Source organism: Rhinopithecus bieti, unplaced genomic scaffold (genome assembly GCF_001698545.2).
Source record: "Rhinopithecus bieti isolate Rb0 unplaced genomic scaffold, ASM169854v2 scaffold_11380, whole genome shotgun sequence".
NCBI classification, from domain to species: Eukaryota; Metazoa; Chordata; class Mammalia; order Primates; family Cercopithecidae; genus Rhinopithecus; species Rhinopithecus bieti.
In genome coordinates, this window is record NW_016807225.1 from 1,431,571 (window position 1) to 1,450,285 (window position 18,715).

Below are 18,715 nucleotides of genomic sequence, written 5' to 3' on the forward strand. Positions count from 1 at the left end.
TTTTTTTTTTTTTTTTTTTAATGTAAAGACAGGGTCTTGCCATCTTGCCTAGGCTGTGCTCCTTTGTACAGTGGCCCCACTATTGACCAGCCACATTGCCTCAAACAACTTCCTTTGTTTTCAGAGCCCCAGCTTCCTCCATCTGTAAGAGTGGGAATAATAACTGTACTTATCTCATAGGGTTGTGCGAGGACTAAGAAAGCACCTGTGGTGCAAAAAATGGTAGCAATTGGGCATGATTTCTAATTTAATTTTTGACTTGTATTAGAGAAATAAAAATACTACAGTTAGACTGAATGCAGTGGCTCATGCCTGTAATCCCAGCACTTTGGGAGGCCGAGGAGGACAGATCACCTGAGGTTAGGAGTTCGAGACCAGCCTGGCAAACATGATAAAACCCCATCTCTACTTAAAATACAAAAATTAGCGGAGCGTGGTGGGAGGTGCCTGTAATCCCAGCTACTCAGCAGGCTGAGGCAGGAGAATCACTTGAACTCAGGAGGCAGAGGTTTCAGGGAGCCGAGATCGTGCCACTGCACTCCAGTCTGGGTGACAAAGCGGGACTCCGTCTCAAAAAAAAAAAAAACCCCAAAAAACCCACAAAAAACTACAGTTACAGAGCAGAGTCCTGTAGCATGGACATGAGATAGAAAATAAAGAATCTTATGCTTCTGCCTGTGGCAGTGGAGGAAAAAAATGGAGCGATTTGCATAGGTGCACACAAACACTAATTCTCACCATCACAGTGCAGTCTCTCAATCCTCAACTGTCACCTAGGCCCTGGAAGTAGACCCAGGGGCTTAGGGGTGGCAGTCAGTGCCCCCAACTCAACACTTAACTGTTTATCACCACAATCACTTGCTGTTGTTTCAGGGAGAGAAGTAATATTACTGAACACCTATTATATGCCAGACAGTGTGCCTGGTGCTCTAACCACCTTGACTCATTGAATTCTGATCACAACCCTGTAGTGGTAGGTTTTAATTATTTCCATTTTGAAGATGGAAAGATGGAGGCCCCAGGGAGTTTATGTAATTTTCCAACAGTTGTTTAGCTACTAAAAAAGGAACAGTGATGGTGATCAAGCCGAGATCTTTCTCCAAAGGTCTTTCCAGTGAACCTAAACGCTAGCTCCCAACCTTACTGCAAGGACATTGAAGGTAAGGGCTGAAGTCTTGAGCTGTTTCTGGGTCTTCCCCATGCTGGAGCAGGATGGATGCTTGACAGACTTGGGATGGTTGATGTGTGGAAGGAAGGAGCCCTGATCTCAGGAGCTGACTCTTATATGGGGAGTCGGGCAGATACAGGTAAATATGAGGGGCTGGCTGTAGAAACACTGGGCCACAACAATGTAGTAGACTCTGAGCAGTCATGGCTTCCAGTCTGCAGACCAGCCCCTGGCCCCCAAGGCATCCTGCAAACACAGTTTCCCATACTATTAGTCATGGTCTTAGCCTGAAACACCTGCCCCAACCCATCCCAGCTTGTAGGTTTTCAGCTTCCTGACTCATTTTCCCATTTTCTAGGCATTTTCCTGTTTTCTAGTCTCTTTGTTGTCTTGGCCCTCTGAACTTTTCCCTAGTGATGACTTGTCCTCTCCTGATGACAGTTCAGCACCTGCCTCTGGAGAGGTGTCTCAAGTGGTCCTGGGTAAACACCCTCTGCTTCTGACCTTGTTCCTGAGTCCCGGGCTTGGGTTGCTGAGAAGTGTAGCATCCAAGGATTAAAATCTTCCTTGTCCTGGCTGGTAGAAAGGGCAACAGTGGGCAGCTCTGGGCCAAGGGCCTTTTCATTTTATAGACTGAACCTACATTATAGCCAGCAGCTATTCAAAGCTGCCAGCAAACAGATGCTTGGTTAACCTCCTCTGCCTTCTCCCCCTGCCTCCTGGGCTGCGATTTCCTATGGACCCACCCCAACCTCCATCCCGGGCTCTTCTTCTCTTTATGCACTTGTTCTAGGCAGGATTCCATGGCTTCCCTGGCCACCAGCACTAGGTAAGACACCCCTGGTCCGGGTTCCCACAGTACCTTGAATTCCCCTCCATCATGGCACCTGGCCTTCAGTATCATAATTGCCCAGTTGCTTATCTGTTTGCCTAACAGAAGGTAAGATCTAAGAGGGCAGGTACTGTGTCTCTTGTTTACCCTTGTAGCCTCCACACCTTGCTCAGTGCCTGGCACATAGTAGGCCTTAAATTGATATGTTTTGAGTTGGATCAATCCTCGGAGACTAGTCCTTCCCCATGGGGAAAATGTCCCGAGTCTGGCCCTTCCTTACTCACATGCCCTTCAGCTGTTCAGAGGTGCCCCCTCCTAGACCCCATACTCAAGAACCATCAACTTGGGTGGGCCCCTCTGATGGTGAGGGATGGGGAGTGTGGGAGAGCCACCTCTTGTTACTGTGTAATCATGTGTTGGGTTGGTCACCACAGCCCCACCAGCTGCCAGGGGACAAGGCTTATGTCTCAGGCCAGAGACCAGAACCCAGTGGGAGGCCTGGGGTGGGGCCAGGAGAAGAGCCCATGGGTGACCAAGTGTTCCCAGGGGTGGGAAACAAGATGGCATCTGCCACAAGAGCTGGGAACAAGGGAAGCCAGGCGAGGTGCCCACTGCCTTGTCCCAGGCTTCTGGGGCGACGTGTCGTCACCAAAGGAATAGAAACCTGTACTTTGGGAACTTGGCAGCCAGGGCTGGGTTTTTCGTGTTTTCTGTAATTATTTCCCTTTTGTTCTCCCTTAGTATTTAGTAAAGCCCTTTGTGAAAATGCCAGCTGGTCTCAGCTGTGCTAAGAGCAGTGACAAAGGGGGACTCTGTGCGTGCTTGGCCCTAAGCTTTAATGGAGGGACCTGGCTTAATGGTGGCAGCAAAGTCAAGGACCGTCAAGGACACAGGGAGGCTCTGGGAGCCACGGCCCACACCTCATGTCCAGATAGCCTCCTGAACACTGAGTCTCCTCCCAGGCTCTTCCAGGACCCAGCTTCAGTAACCTGGGCTTTATTGAAACCTAGGAGGAGTTTGAGACCAGTCTGGACAACATAGTGAGACCCCATCTCTATGAAAAAACAAAATAGCCAGGCATGGTGGCGTGTTCCTGTGGTCCTAGCTACTCAAGAGACTGAGGTAGGAGGGTTGCTTGAGCCCAGGAGGTTGAGGCTGCAGTGAGCTGTGATAACACCTCTGCTCTCCAGCTTGGGCGACAGAGCGAGATCCTGTCTCTGGAAAACAAAAAACAAAAAGGAAAAAGAAAGAAAGAAAGAAACCTGGAGGACCGGAGTGTCAGCGATGGCTGATTTGAGAGACAGTGTTTGTATCCCAGTGGTGTAGAAAGCTCTCCTGAAATCCAGAGGCCGGGCACCTGCTGTGTTCCAGGTACCCCATGCGGTGACAATCCCTCCCCAGCTGGGGATGGCTTGGTGAGCTGCTATTCATGAGTAAGACCTCTGAGCTCTCTTCATTTTCTGCTCTTACAACATAGGGCCCTTTCTAAGCCTTGGACCCTTGCCTGTCTGTTGCCCACCAGGGGTGGACACTCAGCCAGTCCCTTCCCACCTGCCTGGGACCTACCACATCTTAGTTCCTGGGACTGTGCCCCTCTTCTCCTAAGCCCTTTTCCCATCCCCATTGCAGCTCTCAGCTGCTCTGGCGAGAGGGGCCCAGGGAGACCTTCTTCCTCAGGAACAATCACCCCTTTCTCTCTGTTGTGTAAGTGATACAAGAGGAGAGGAAGCTATTTTTAACTAATTGGCTATGATGAGGAATGGAGCCTTTGGAGAAATGGAGAGCCCCGCGATCGCTCGGGGCAGTCCTGCCTCAGGTTGACAGCTGGGTGGTTCTCTTCAGAGGGGGCAGTAGATCACCCTTTCCTCTGCCCCCACTCCACTGGGGAGGCCTGGGGGATGCTGGCAAGTGGTACCTCCTGCCATTTGCACCTACTGTGTGCAGGCTTCCTGCTTAACATGTTCAATATTTGGAAATCTCTCAACCACCTTCAAGGGAAGTATTATTGTGCCCACATTTCAGCTGAGAAAATGGGTCGAGAGAGGTGAAGTCACTTATGCGAGGTCCTGGGTCCCGCAGCCCCAAAGTAACAGAAGCAAGAGAAATGGACAAGGATCAGCTGAGGATGACCAAGGAGACAGTGTTGGGGAGGGATTAAGATCCTGCTTCTTACTGGCTGTGTGACTTCAGGCAAGTCTTTGCAGCTTCCTAACCCATCTCAGAGGTGGGCTGTGTGGCTTAAACAAGAAAGAGGAAGCCAATCATGCAGCACAGTACTTTGTAAATGCTTAATAACTTTAGTGATCTTAATTATTTCCGGGAGAAAATACATTTCCTCCAAGCTTCTAGCAGACCTCACCCTGGTCACCTGTCAGGGAAGCAGACTCTCTGGGTTATTTCTCAGCCCTCCAAGGGGAGGAGCCAACCTCCAAGACCCTCTTCTCCGTAGAGAAGGATCTGGGGATAAGATGAGATAGAAGAGGGCGGCCATGTCCATGGGTCCTGTTCCCTGTGCCAGGTACATAAGGAGACAGAGGCGGTCCCAGTTCCTAGACAACCACAGAAAGTGATGAATCAGCCTCTGATGAACACAGCCAAGGTGCAGAGTGCTAAGGAAGCATAAACGGTGGGGAAGATGATGCTAGGCTGCGTGTGCACGTGTGTGTATAAAGGTGGGGATCAAAATAAATATTGGATCTCCCTGGCCTGTGAATCCTGACCATCCCTTCCCTTAGGGAAGGCATCCAAGCCCTGCTGGAAGATTCTGTGAAAAGGGAGAGGAGATGGGCCCCAGGACCAGGGCCTGAGGCTTCTTAGAGAAGGAGGTCTTAATGCCCCAGCATGTCTTCAAGGTGGCAGTGTGACTAAAGTCTTCTTCAGGGAACTCCTCCAAAAAGGGGAAAAAAAGCAATGCCTGCTTTCTGGGTGGTAACTGAAGGACTTCCCTGAGGGACTGTGGGAGGGGCTTGGGGTCCCCCATGTCTCAGAGGCAGAGGAAGCGGCCCCTCACCCTCCGCACACTGTGTCCAAAGGCTGCAGAGTCTGGAGGCAGCCAGTCTGGCCCCGAAGGCTGTCACTCGGCATCCCAGAACTGGCAGTGGGGTGAAAGTCTGGAGTCTCTGCTTGGCAGGAGATCCAGTGCTCATCCTGATCTGGGGAGCCTGGAGGATGACACGGGTCTAACGTGCTTGTTGGGAGTGACACTGTCTCTGCTAGGGAGTAGGAGGTCAGTGGAGACAGTATGGACTAAACTCATAATTGGAGCAGCATGGATCTGGGTGAGGACTCTGGGAAAGCCAGATCTGATCCATTTTACTGTCATCGCTTGGAGCGTTACAGCTTGATCCGTTGTCCTCTGTGCTTCAGAGAGAGGGAGGCCAGAGTGGGTGATTCCACAGGACCAGAGCATCTGCATGGCAGGCTCTAAGTTTGTTCCTGACAAAGAGCAGAAGCTCCTGGCAGGAGTGACCTGAGCTAAGGAGGAAGGAGACAAGAAACCGAGTGTTCTGGGGATTCTTCCTGCATTCGACCCTGCATGGTGCCAGCTCTGGCTCAGAGCTGGGGACACCAAGACCGTGATGGCTCTCGAGCAGCTTCCAGTCCAGGAGGTACAGCTTAACATTGGCTTAATACCAAGTCTGTGCAAAAAAAGAGCTTCCAGGGGCTCTGATACAGACTCGTGGTTGCAGGCAGCTCAGCAGGTCTGCACGTTCCGGGTGGCCTGTCCCCTCCTGCACATTCAGGTGTGTGGAAGACAGAGTGTTCGGGAGACTTCTGAGGAGGCCCACAGAGGGAGCAGGAAAGGGGTCAGGAAAGATGTCACCTGGAGAAAGTAATGCTTGTGTAGCATCTTACAAGACGGATTGAAGCTTATGAGGAATAGAAGGGCAGAAAGGGTATTAGAGTCAAGGAGTGAAGCTGGACACAGTATGGGTTATTTGAGGAACATCTAGGACTCTGATGGGGCTAGACTGTGTGCAGGGGAGGGGAAGGGCTATGCCTGGAGGTGAGGCTGGCTGGGGTCAGGTTGAGAAGAGCTTTGCAGACCACACTGAGAGTTCATAGCGTATTCCAAGGGCTCCAGGGAGCCATCACAGATTCTTGAGCAGGGGAGTGATATAGCCAGATGTGTGTTTGGAGAAACAACTGAGGACAGGTGACGGGTTTGTCCCAGAGGTAGGAAAACAAGATCTGTGGTTACTGCAGAGCTGAGTAGCCTGAATCAGGACAATGACCATGGGAGGAGAGGGATGGAACCCAGGGTCATCCGGATAAAATAATTTGTTTCTCAGCCTTCTTTGGAGCTGGCTGTGGCCTTGGAACTACGTTTTGGCTAATCCCTGACCCCTTAGAACTTCTTAGGGTCTGGGTGTAAGTGAAAGTGTTAGGCTTGACCTTTGGGAAGTATCTTTAAAGGAAGGAGCATGTCCCACTGCTTCCCTATCTGCCAGACATTGCCTGGAACTCAAACCTGATGGTAGGAGCTCTTGCAGTCATCCTGCGCCATGAGAATTAGTTCAAGGAAACTGGTACCCTGAAAACTGTGTGGAACTGCTGTACCAGCCCTGACCTACTTACATCCAGAATCATTATTATGTGTTGGAGAAATAAGCTTCTATCTTGTTTAAACAACTATTATTTTGGAGTTTTCTATTAAAATGTGCTGTTTCCCATTTTTGCCTCCTAAAGGTGAGAAAATTAGTCCCATGGTTCTATATGAGTGTCATAGAGAAAAGATTGCATTCTTCCATGGATCATCCTGGGAAGTGAGTCACATCAGTTTCCTGGGAAGAACTGGGGCTCTCCCATTCCCTCCCAGTTTGAAGCAGGAATGGGGAGGCCACAGTTAAGGATACAGATGTTGTGGTCCAGCTGAGTTAGACCAGCCTCCCCAGATGCATCCCTCCCTTCCAGCTCTCATCTCCCATGGAGCACAGGAAGGAAACTGTGTTGGGGGCAAGGGTAAGGGGTGCAGAGGGGAGCCAGATTAATTCCTCTTATGATTGGATCTCCAGGGGTGGAGGAGACAGAAAGTCTAGCAGAGCTTTCAGCAGGCAGACAGTGGACCTCCAGCTGGCCCCTCGGGCCTTGGGCTCCTCTATGAGTCAAAGAACACTTGGCTGCTTCTCCAAAGATCCTCCTCTGCCTCCAGCTTCCTTCATCTGAAAGAGCAAGGCCTCGAGTTGATAGCCCAAGAGATCCTAAGGGGCAGGACTGGGTGTAATGAGGTGGGGATGGGAGGGTGTGGGGTGAGAATGGAGGTGGAGTTGGAAACTGACATCTGCGATTTTACTCTCTTACTTTCCAGCTCTAGCTTCAGGTCAGGAAAGCTCTTGGGAGTCCAGTTCTCCCAGATGATGAATTCAATGCTCCAGATGACATCATGCACCTGAATCATTTCCGTATCTTTCTTCCAGGAGCCTGCAGAATTCCCTGGAACCCATATTCACCAAGCACTTACTACGTGTCAGGGCTCATGTATACATGTGTGATCTTACTTGTTTCTCACAACGGGCTTGAGAGGTTGGCATTGGTCCCACTTTAGTGATGAGACTCATGAGCACAGAGAGGTTGGGTAACTTACCTCAGGTCACCCAGCCAGTAGGTGGCTGAGCTGCAACTTGAACACTAGTTATATGATGCCAGACCATGCTTTTTGTATTAGGCATTGCTGGGGTCCCGTATTGGGGAAGGCCTATGCTGAGGTCACAGGCGGCAGTATGTTAGTCCATTTTCACACCGCTAGGAAGAAATATCCGAGACTGGGTAATTTAGAAAGAAAAAGAGGTTTAATGGACTCAAGAGTTCCACATGGCTGGGGAGGCCTCACAATCATGGCAGAAGGGAAAGGAGGAGCAAAGACACGTCTTACATGGCAGCAGGCAAGAGAGTGTGTGCAGGGGAAATGCCCTTTACAAAACCATCAGATCTCGTGAGACTTATTCACTATCACGAGAACAGCATGGGAAAACCCACTCCATGATTCAATTACCTCCCACTGGGTCCCTCCCACAACACGTGGGGCTTATGGAGGCTACAATTCAAGATGAGATTTGGGTGGGGATACAGCCAAACCATATCAGGCAGTTTGCAGGTGGTCCCACACCCAGATCAGATTATAAAGGAGGGGCTCAGCTCCCCCTTTCCAGGCCTCCTGCCTCTCATTCCCTCTCAGCACCTCCCTTTTTTCCTCTTTTTTACTTCTGATTGTCTGCACTGGAAAGATTTTCAGTGACAATAGATTTGTGATTCAACCAATAATAGTATTAATAATCCCTTATGGAGACATATGATTTTAAACTCCTTTCATATACTTTGTGCTGGAAACACCGCTGTGAGGCAGATGAATGAGGAGATGGAGACTCAGAGAAGCTGAAGAACTTGTCCAGGCCCACATAGCTAGCAAGGTTAGGGGTCAGAACTAGAACTCAGTCTCCTTATGCTGCATGGAGTCTGATTTCTGACCTGAGGCCTCTTAGCACTTTTTCTTTTTTAAACAGAGTCTTGCTCTGTCACCTAGCCTGGAGTGCAGTGGCACGAGCTCAGCTCACCGCAGCCTCAAACTCCTGGGCTCAAGGGATCCTCCCGCTTCAGCCTCTCAAGTAGCCGAGACCACAGGGGTGCACCACCATGCCTGGCTAATTATTTTATTTGTAGAGATGAAGTCTCACCATGCTCCCCAGGCTGGTCTTGAGCTCCTGGGCTCTAGCAGTCTTCCTGACTCAGCTTCCCAAAGTCTTGAGATTACAGGTGTGAACCACCTTGCTCAGTCACTTAGCACTTTTTGAATGACATCTACCTTGTTCTAGGCCCTGTGCTGGGTACTGGGAGAGATTCTGAAGCCTAAGACACACTCTCAGCCTTTGAGGAGCTGAAAATTCAGCAGTAAAAGGAGAAAAAGTCAAGGAATCACACAGAGACAGTAAAGCAGCAATTGGCAGGGGTGTCAGAAGAGTCCATTGGCGGTATCACTCCTCCTAGGGATGTCTGCATCTCAGGAGACCAAAATTATCAATAACCATGTGCCACATTCATGATGCTTGCCATATCCAAATACCATCTCTATTAGTCCGTTCTCATGCTGCTAATAAAGACATACCCAAGACTGGGTCATTTATTAAGGAAAGAGGTTTAATGGACTTAGAGTTCCACATGGCTGGGGAGGTGTCACAATCATGATGGAAGATGAAGGAAGAGCAAAGGGACATCTTACATGGCAGCAGGCAAGAGAAAGCTTGTGTAGGGGAACTCCCCTTTATAAAACCGTCAGATCTCGTGAGACTATCACGAGAACAGCATGGAAAAGATCTGCCCCCATGATTCAATTATTTCCCACTGAGTCCCTCCCATGACATGTGGGAATTACGGGAGCTATAATTCAAGATGAGATTTGGGTGGGGACACAGCTGAACCATATCACCATCCATAGTATTACTTATTTACAGTAGTCCCCTTTATTTATGGGGGATATGTTCCAAGACCCCCCGTGGATGCCTGAAATCATGGGTAGTACCAAACCCTACATAGTCTGTTTTTTTCTATACCTACATACCTATGATAAAGTTTAATTTATAAATTAGGCACAGTAGCCAGGCGCAGTGGCTCACGCCCATAATCCCAGCACTTTGGGAGGCTGAGGCGGGCAGATCACCTGAGGTCAGGAGTTCGAGACCAACCTGACCAACATGGAGAAACCCCGTCTCTACTAAAAATACAAAATTAGCTAGGCGTGGCAGCACATGCCTGTAATCCCAGCTTCTGGGGAGGCTGAGGCAGGAGAATCGCTTGAACCTGGGAGGTGGAGGTTGCGGTGAGCCGAGATCGTGCCATTGCACGCCAGCCTGGGCAACAAGAGCAAAACTCCGTCTCAAAAAAAAAAAAAAAAAAAAAAAAAAATTTAGGCACAGTAAGAGACTAACAACAATAAGTAATAATAAAATAGAACAGACCAGGCTCAGTGGCTCATGCCTGCAATCTCAGCACCTTGAGAAACTGAGGTCAGAGGATTGCTTGAGGCCAGGAGTTTGAGACCAGCCTGGGCAACATAGCAAGACCCAGTATCTGTTTTAAAAAAAAAAGGGGGGGTGGTGGGGGGGAGGAAATAAAGACCAGGTGAAGTGGCTCAAGCCTGTCATCCCAGCACTGTAGGAGGCCAAGGTGGGTGGATCATTTGAGGTCAGGAGTTCAAGACCAGCTTGGACAACATGGTAAAACCCTGCCACTACTAAAAATACAAAAATTAGCTGAGTATGGTGGCACGCACCTGTAATCCTACCTACTCGGGAGGCTGAGGCAGGAGAATCACTTAAACCCAGGAGGCAGAGGTTGCAGTGAGCCGAGATAGCACCACTGCACTCCAGCCTGGGCAACAGAGAGAAACTCTGTCTCAAAATAAAAGAAATAGAACAAGGATAACAATATATTGTAATCAAACTCATGTGAATGTGGTACATCTCTATTTCTCTTTCAAAATGTCTTACTGTACTGTGCTACAGGTAATGGAAACCATGGAAAGTAAAACTGGATAAGGGGGATTACCGTATTTGTTTAAGCTAATTGACTCTTTTTTACTTAAAAATATTTTAAAAGAAACTTTGCATCACTACCTTAAATAGAAAGGTAACTATAAAAATCAATTAAATTATAGCTGGATTTGCTGGCAGAGAATCTAAGCCCAAGGTCCACTTTCTTTTTGTTTAAAAGGAAAATTAGCAAGTGTTAGTGAGGTGTTACAGACATATTACCTCCTAACCAAGGCTTTCTTTTGGCTCATTAAAAGATTGGAAAGAGAATTGGAAATGGGACAGCTTTCTCACCCCATGATTCAATGTTATTAAAGGCTGTGCTTGAGTCCAGCTAAATTCATCTTAAACACGCCCCCAAAACATCTCATATGTTCATGCTTGAGATGAACCAGTGACATAGAAAAATAAACATTTTAAGCTCATGGTCTGGGTAGGGGTGACATCTAGGAGAGCAGAACCTCAGCTGGCAAGCCACCAAGGGCAATATGGAAGGTTCCTGCCATCTTCTCTCTGAAAAAGAACAAGAAGTATAGGGAGACTTTCAGCCATGGCACATCCTTTTACAATGTGCAGAGATTTTTTTTTTTTTTTTTTTTTTTGGCAAAGTCTTGCTCTATCGCCCAGGCTGGAGTGCAATGGTGCAATCTTGGCTCACTGCAACCTCTGCCTCCTAAGTTCAAGCAATTCTCATGCCTCAGCCTCTTGAGTAGTTGGGATTACAGGCGCATGCCACCATGCCTGGCTAATTTTTTTTTTTTTTGAGATGGAGTCTTGCTCTATTGCCCAGTCTGGAGTGCAATGGCGTGATCTTGCCACACTGCAACCTCTGCCTCCCGGGTTCAAGTGATTCTCTTGCCTCAGCTTCCTGAGTAGCTGGGATCACAGGCGCATGCCACCACACCTGGCTAAATTTTTATATTTTTAGTTAGAAACGGGGTTTTACCATGTTAGTCAGGCTGGTGTCGATCTCCTAACCTCATGATTCACCTTCCTCTGCCTCCCAAAGTGCTGGGTTACAGGCATGAGCCACTGCGCCTGGCTGATTCTTTTTTTTTTTTAGACAGGGTCTCACTCTACCATCCAGACTGGAGTGCAGTGATGTGATCTCGGCTCACTGCAGCCTCCGCCTCCCAGGTTCAAGCGACTCTCCTGCCTCAGCCTTCTGAGTCGCTGGGACTATAGACGTGCCACCATGCCCAGCTAGTTTTTGTGTTTTTAGTAGAAACAGGGTTTCACTAAGTTGGCCAGGCTGATCTTGAACTCCTGACCTCAAGTGATCCGCCCGCCTCAGCCTCCCAAAGTGTTGGGATTACAGGCATCAGTCACTGCATCTGGCCACATGCAGAAATTTAAAAAATATATTTGAAGCCAGCTGCGGTGGCTCACACCTGCAATCCCAGTACTTCGGGAGGCTGAAGCAGGCGGATCACTTGAGGTCAGGAGTTTGAGATCAACCTGGGCAACATACCCCATCTCTACCAAAAATAGAAAACATTAGTTGGGTGTGGTGGCGCATGCCTGTGGTCCCAGCTACTCAGGAGGCTCAGTGAGAGGATAGCTTGAGCCCAGGAGGCGGAGGTTGCAGTGGGCTGAGATCACACCTCTGCCCTACAGCCTGGGTGACAGAGCGAGACCCTGTCTCAAAACAAACCCAACCAACCAACCAACCAAACAAACAAACAAACAAAAAAGCCATTTGAAGCTCACAGCCCTATGAAGCACACAAAATAGTACTTTCTGTTATGGCTGAGAAACTTCAGCAGGTGAGGTTTTCAGGGACCAAGACCACCCAAGGTCATCCAACAGGTTATCCCACAAAATACTGAGCAAATGCTTGACGCCCCTCTCTGGAATCACATCATCCTCAAGCGGGAGCATGTAGTATCCACTTTGTAAGAGACCCCTGTCCCCCATTGAAGCGAAATCTGGACTTTCAGAGGTTGGTCCTAGAGAAAGAACTTCTGCAGCCATCCTGGGAATCTGATATCTGCCCTCAAAACCAGATTCACCTTCCCTTGGCGGGGGTCTCTCTCTTTCGGACTCTTGCTGCTACCACCTCATTGGTCCCAGTGTTTACTCAAGGGAAGGAAGATCATAGGGGAAACAAATGCGAAGGGGTTGGGAATGGGTCAACATCTGGAGCCTGAGACAGCTGCCGTCCTGTGTCAAGGGCTGGGGGCCTCAGTTTCCATCCTGTGCCAGCCTCCATGTGGACAGCTCCACTTATTGTCCACCACCTGGAAGTTCCTCAAAGCTTCATGGCCCAGGTCAAGAGAATCCTGTTCCTAGACCTCTGCCCAGCCAGGCCTTTCCAGCTCAGGGCTGACTCCTGCGCCAAGTGACACACTTTTCATAACTGGTCCACCAATGCCTCCGCTTCAAGTGAGAACTACCCTTTACATTCAGGAGTGTGGCCCCGCAGTAAAAACACAGTAACTTTGTCTTAATTAAATAATTAATATATATTAATTGTAGAACATACAAATTAGCCTAAATAATAAAACAAACATTATCCAAGCTTATTACTCAGAGAAAACCCTTATTAATATTTTGTTGTATCCTTGTGGATATTTTCTGTGTATGCATATATTTTTTTCCTTATAAAAATGGCATCATGGCAGGTGTGGTAGCTGACACCCATAATCCCAGCACTTTAGGAGGTCAGGGTGGGAGGATTGCTTCAGGCTAGGAGTTCAAGACCAGTCTGGGCAACATAGCGAGACCCTCATCTCTACAAAAACATTTAAAAATTAGTCAGTCGTGGCAGTGCATGCCTGTTGTCCCAGCTACTAGGGAGGCTGAGGTGGGAAGACCACTTAAGCCCAGGAGTTTGAGGCTGCAGTGAGCTTTGATCTCACCACTGCACTTTGGTCTGGGTGACAGAGTGAGACTCGATCTCAAATAAATAAATAAATGAACAACAAATAAATGACATCTGTTTCGCAGCATGGTTTTCTTCATTTTATTATATTTTGGGAAGGCCTTTTCATATCAATGGTGAAAACTCTACGGCTTTGCCGCTCAAACTGTGGTCTGGGTACCAGCAGCATTGATACCACCTGGGAGCTTGTTGAAATGCAGAACTTCAGGTCTCATCACAGACCTACTGAATCAGAATCTGCATCTTAACAAGATTCCCAGGGAATTCTTGTGCACGTTGAAGTTTGAGAGTGCACTGTTTGGCATCATTCTTAACACTTACATATTATTAAATACTTACCACTTGCCCAGGGAATACTTACAACTGCATGGCTAAATTTTTCTTTTCTTTCTTTTCTTTTTCTTTTCTTTTTTTTTTTTTGAGATGGAGTCTCGCTCTGTTGCCCAGGCTGGAGTGCAGTGGTGCCATCTTGGCTCACTGCAACCTCCGCCTCCCAGGTTCAAGTGATTCTCCTGCCTCAGCCTCCCGAGTAGCTGGGATTACACCCACCACCACACCCAGCTAATTTTTGCATTTTTAGTAGAGACAGGGTTTCATCCTGTTGGCCAGGCTGGTCTTGAACTCCTGACCTCAAATGATCCACCCACCTTGGCCTCCCAAAGTGCTGGGATTGCAGGTGTGAGCCACTGCACCCGGCTAAACTTTTCTTTTCAAACTCACCTATAATTGGGCATTTAGGGTATACCTAATGTTTTCTCCATTATTAACAATGCTGTGATGGGCATCTCTATATATAGTTGCTGCTCATGTCCTTTAAATTCCTAGAAGTAGAATTTATGGGTCAAAGTCTTTCAATACTTATTGTCAATTTGCCCTACAAAAATGTCGTCCTAGTGTGCAGTCCTTCCTGCAACGTCTAAGAGTGATGAGATCCCTACACCCTGACAGTCCCTGGTACTATCATTCTTTGACATCTTTGTCCACGAGTTCCATGAAAGTCGTGCCTCAGGGTTGGCTCTGGACATATTTCCTCGGTTATTGGCTGGTCCAGTTGAACATTTCTCTGTGTGAGTGTTGGCCATTTGCATTTCTTCTGGCTGTGTGCCTGCTGGGGTCTTTAATGCCCGAAGCCCACCAAGATAGTGGGAGATGTTGCCAGGGAGGGCTGCAGGGAGTGAGGCCTGGGCCCAGCCCTGACGCAGAGTCCTGCACATAGTGGTAGCTCACGTTGCTGCCTGGCTGAGGGCACAGCCAGTTTGGGCCGAAACTCAGACCCAGCCTGGCGGCTCTCTTGTGGTCCCAGCCTTGTTCTGCGTCGAGACCCCAGAGCAAGTGCCCAGCCAAGGTCTCGCCTCCTGGCCTGTGAGGCCTGGGTGCCGGCTGCCACCCAGGATGGTGCTTGCAGGCCGGGCCAGGCACCCCATGGTTCCCCAGGCAGCAGGCGGGTGGCCAGGTGTGCTGGGAGGAGCCAGCAGTGAGGACAATTCAGGGAAATGACCCTGCCCAGTCCCCGAGCTCCTACTGCAGCATGCATTGTGTGCCTCCCGCTGGCCATGGTGGCTGAAGCTGCTGACAGTGGCGGCAGGAAGTGGGGCGCTTACTCAGCCCAGGCTGCACGTGGCTGGGCCTGCTGCCTCCCTCCACCCAGTCTTCCTCCCAGACACAGCCTGCGCAGCCAGCAGCTGGGGGAAGGAAATAGGAGGGACCGACCCCACATCCCCTGCAAGGCTGTACCTGTGCCCTGCCGGCTCTGCCACCTGTTACTGACTGGGCATGAGGCCTGCCCCAGGGCCTCCACAGCAGAATGAGGAGCGGGGCTGGGGTGTGAGCTGGGCAGGTGGGCTTGGGGTGGGATCTGCACTGACATCTACTGAACGCACCACCCTGAGGGTCTCACTCCACTCAATCCCCACAGCCCCAGGACTACGAGTATTATTCACCTCCCTTTCACTAACAAGGAAATTAAAGGCTCAGAAAACAGGAGTAGAATTACTTCCAGGTGCCGGGAACTCTGCTGCACACTTCATACGTGTTCAGTTATTTAAGCCTCACAAAAAGAGTGGGTGCAATAGGAGCCCCATTTACCAGATGAAGAAAGCCAGGCATAGAGAGGTGGCAGCACACAGCCCATTAGGGGCAAACCTTAGTGTCTGGCCCCAAAGCTCCCACCCTTAACTGCCTCCCACACTAGCAGGTGACCTAGAGCCTCAGGCCTGGCTGAGAGTGGCAGTGAGGAAGGGGAGGGGACCAGCTTGCAGCCCTCATTAGATTGTCTTGGCACTGGCCACCTCTCCCCCCCGGGAGCACCCAGGTTTCCCCACACTGTGTGTCGCCCAACCCTGGGCCTCTGTCTCCATTCCTCTCCGGTGTCTCCTGCCCTCTAACCAGGCAGTCTTTGGGGGCTGTCTCTCAGGTGCTTGTCTCGCTCCTCCTCTGGCTGTCCCTGTCCTGCTCTTTGACCCCTGACCCTGGGTTTCTCTGGCTCTTCTTTTTAGTAGGCAAAAGGGGGAAAGAAGGAATTTGCATGGAATGTGGCAAACATCCCGTCAGAGGGCATTTCTGGAGGTGCCTCTAATTGTGGCCCCCAGTTGCTATGGGAAGCAGAAAAGTGTCTCCCAGCTGGGAGCGGTGTGGGTAAAAGATAAAGCCAAGGGGAAGGAGAGGAGCCTGTTCAGGAGCTGGAGGCCAGTGGGACTGGGGTCCAGAGGATGAGCGCTGCCTGCTGCCCAGAACAGAGAGGGTGGAGCAGCCCTGGGCCCCAAGTGCCTGGCCTCCTTCCACCTCCCACTGTGGTGGTGGTGGCCCCAGGCTGCCCCTGGGCCTGTAGCAGCTGTTGCTGCTGATGCAAGCTGTTGGCTGCAGGAGGTGGGAGGGTGAGGAGGAAGGAGGGAGTTGTTCTCAGGGTGAGGGTCTCGTGTAAGCCTGTTGACAAGCTTTTAAGTCTGCAGGACAGGACTCTGGGTTTCTAACCAGATTCACTTCTGTCCCAAGTGGGGCCCAAGGCCAGGCCTCCCAAAGCCTTTTGCGATCAGGGTGGAGTCCAGCTACCAGCTGTCATGGCAACCTGTATCTCTTCAGGGCTGTAGGGAGAGGCCTGGAGCCCACAGCCCAAGGGACCAGGGGCTCAGAAGTGCATGGCAATGGGCAAACCCATGGGTGTGCCAGGAGGAACCCTACTGGGTAAGCCCCAGAGAGGGGCCCGTCTCTGGCCCAGCCACTTCCTTCCAGTCCTTGCCTCTTCCCGGCAGTGTCTCCTGGGTCTGGCCTAACTAAGCTGGGCTTTGGCCAAGCTGGCCAGCCTCCAGGTGGATTTGGGACAGACAGCTGGGATGTGGTGTTTCCCGCTCTGAAGAGATAGAGGCTGGAGGGGCCGTGATGGGGCTGGAGCCTGGAGTGCTGGGCCCTTGTCCACTTGACCACAGCAGGATGGTGGGGGTAGGGTGGGGGGGCTGGAGGGAATGTCTTTGGTGGAGGTTTCCCAGGGAGGGGAGGTGTCAAAGGAGTAGGGCCAGGTAGCTTCCCATACCTCCACATGTTCTCTGTCTGGGTGGGGAAATAAATGGCTGTTACCCCTGAGACCTAAATGGGTCTCTCTGGTGGGTCAGCCAGCTGGCCTTGGCAACTGTCTTGCATCCTCCCTAATGACTCTCACTCACTCAGTTCCTCTGCTCCCTGGGGTCAGGTCAGCCTGGCCCAGGGTAGCATCAGGCAATGTTCACTTGCTTCTTTTTGCATGTCCTGGGGGACCGTCATAGCTGCCTGGACTACTGGATTCTGGCACGGACACTGTGTTCAGCTCCTCAGGACAACCTGTGCTTGACTCTGTGGGGCACACATGAATGAAGAGCACAGCCCTCCTTCCCACCACACATACACACAGCTGCCAGGTTCCATTGCCAGCTTTGGTCATCCTTCCTGTCCTTCCTTGTCTGGATGACTCTGATCCATCCTTTGAGGCCCATGTCAAATGGGGAGCTGTTCCTGCCCTTCCCACCTGCTCCAGGCAGAATCATCCATCTCCCCTCTGTGCTCCCTTAGCACAAAGCACATAGGAGGCATTGAGTGAATGAAGCTTCCCAAAGGGCCATTCGGATCCTTCCAGTCTCCTGCTTAGAAACGTTCCACGGCCTCCATTGCAAAGAGCCCTTTCACACTCTTTGGCTTCATCATCCCCTAGGCTGAGCCAGAGAACCCTCTGCTCCAATAAAGTGGTCTCCTAGCCTTCCACCAAACTTGGCCTGAACCTTCCCCGCTCCATCCCCTGCTCAGGCCACCCCTTGTCCTGGAACTCACTACCACCATGCTCACCTCTTGAAACTCTGCAAGTTTCCTTGTCCCGGAACGCACTACCACCATGCTCACCATGCTCACCATGCTCACCATGCTCACCTCTCTCCACTCTGCAAGGCCTAGTGTCTCTTGGTGTCCTGGGAGGCCAGTGGCTCCCAAAAGGCATGGGAGAGACCCCCCCCTTAGGGGCCTTGTGTTCTTCTTCCTTTCCTTCCCTTGCCCCTGCTCTCTATGGACTTTTGAATAACTTCCAGGATACATTCCACAAATTTGAAGGAAGCAGTAACTAACAGCCTCCCATTAATGTTCCCGTGTGCGGACACATGGAGTGTGCCATTGTGTGTGGATGAACATATGTTCATGTGAAGATATGAGCAAGCATGTACATAGAGATAGGACCTATGTGCAGAATGAGTGTGCCTGTGCGTGTGTGAAAGTAGGCGCGTGCATGTGCATGTGAATGTTTTTGTGGCCTGTGAAGACGTGCCAAAATGTGTGCATGCATAGATGTGCCTTGCAAGTGTGTGCTTGTACATGCTGGTGAATCTCTATGTGCATGTGGGTGTATGTGTCCTGGTGAGCTTCCTTTTGCCCAGCCCAGGGGTACTGGGGAAGGCCAAGGCCAGTCTGCCTTCCGCACCTCGCCACCCTCACCCTCCAAGGAAGTGAGGAAGGCTTCACATTGCATCCTGACTTTTGACAGAGATAAATGAAATTCCTGTGAGATTGCCAGGCTACAGCAAGGAGCAGCTGTGAGTGGCAGGGGTCTGGCCCCAGGGTGGCCTGGCCCTTGGCCTCCAGCCCTCAGCACGCCATGTCTCCCATTGAAATGGTACCCAGGATGAGGAGGACTCAGGACAGGTTCAGCAAAGGGTAACGGCTCTGCCCTGGTCCCCAGGCAACAGGCTCCTTCTCTGGGCCTGCAAGTTTGTGCCTGGTGGTGGGGATGGTGGTGGGGCCCGAGTGCCCAGGAGCTGCCAGATCAAATGGTGATCTTTCCTCTGGGGAGTGAACTTTCG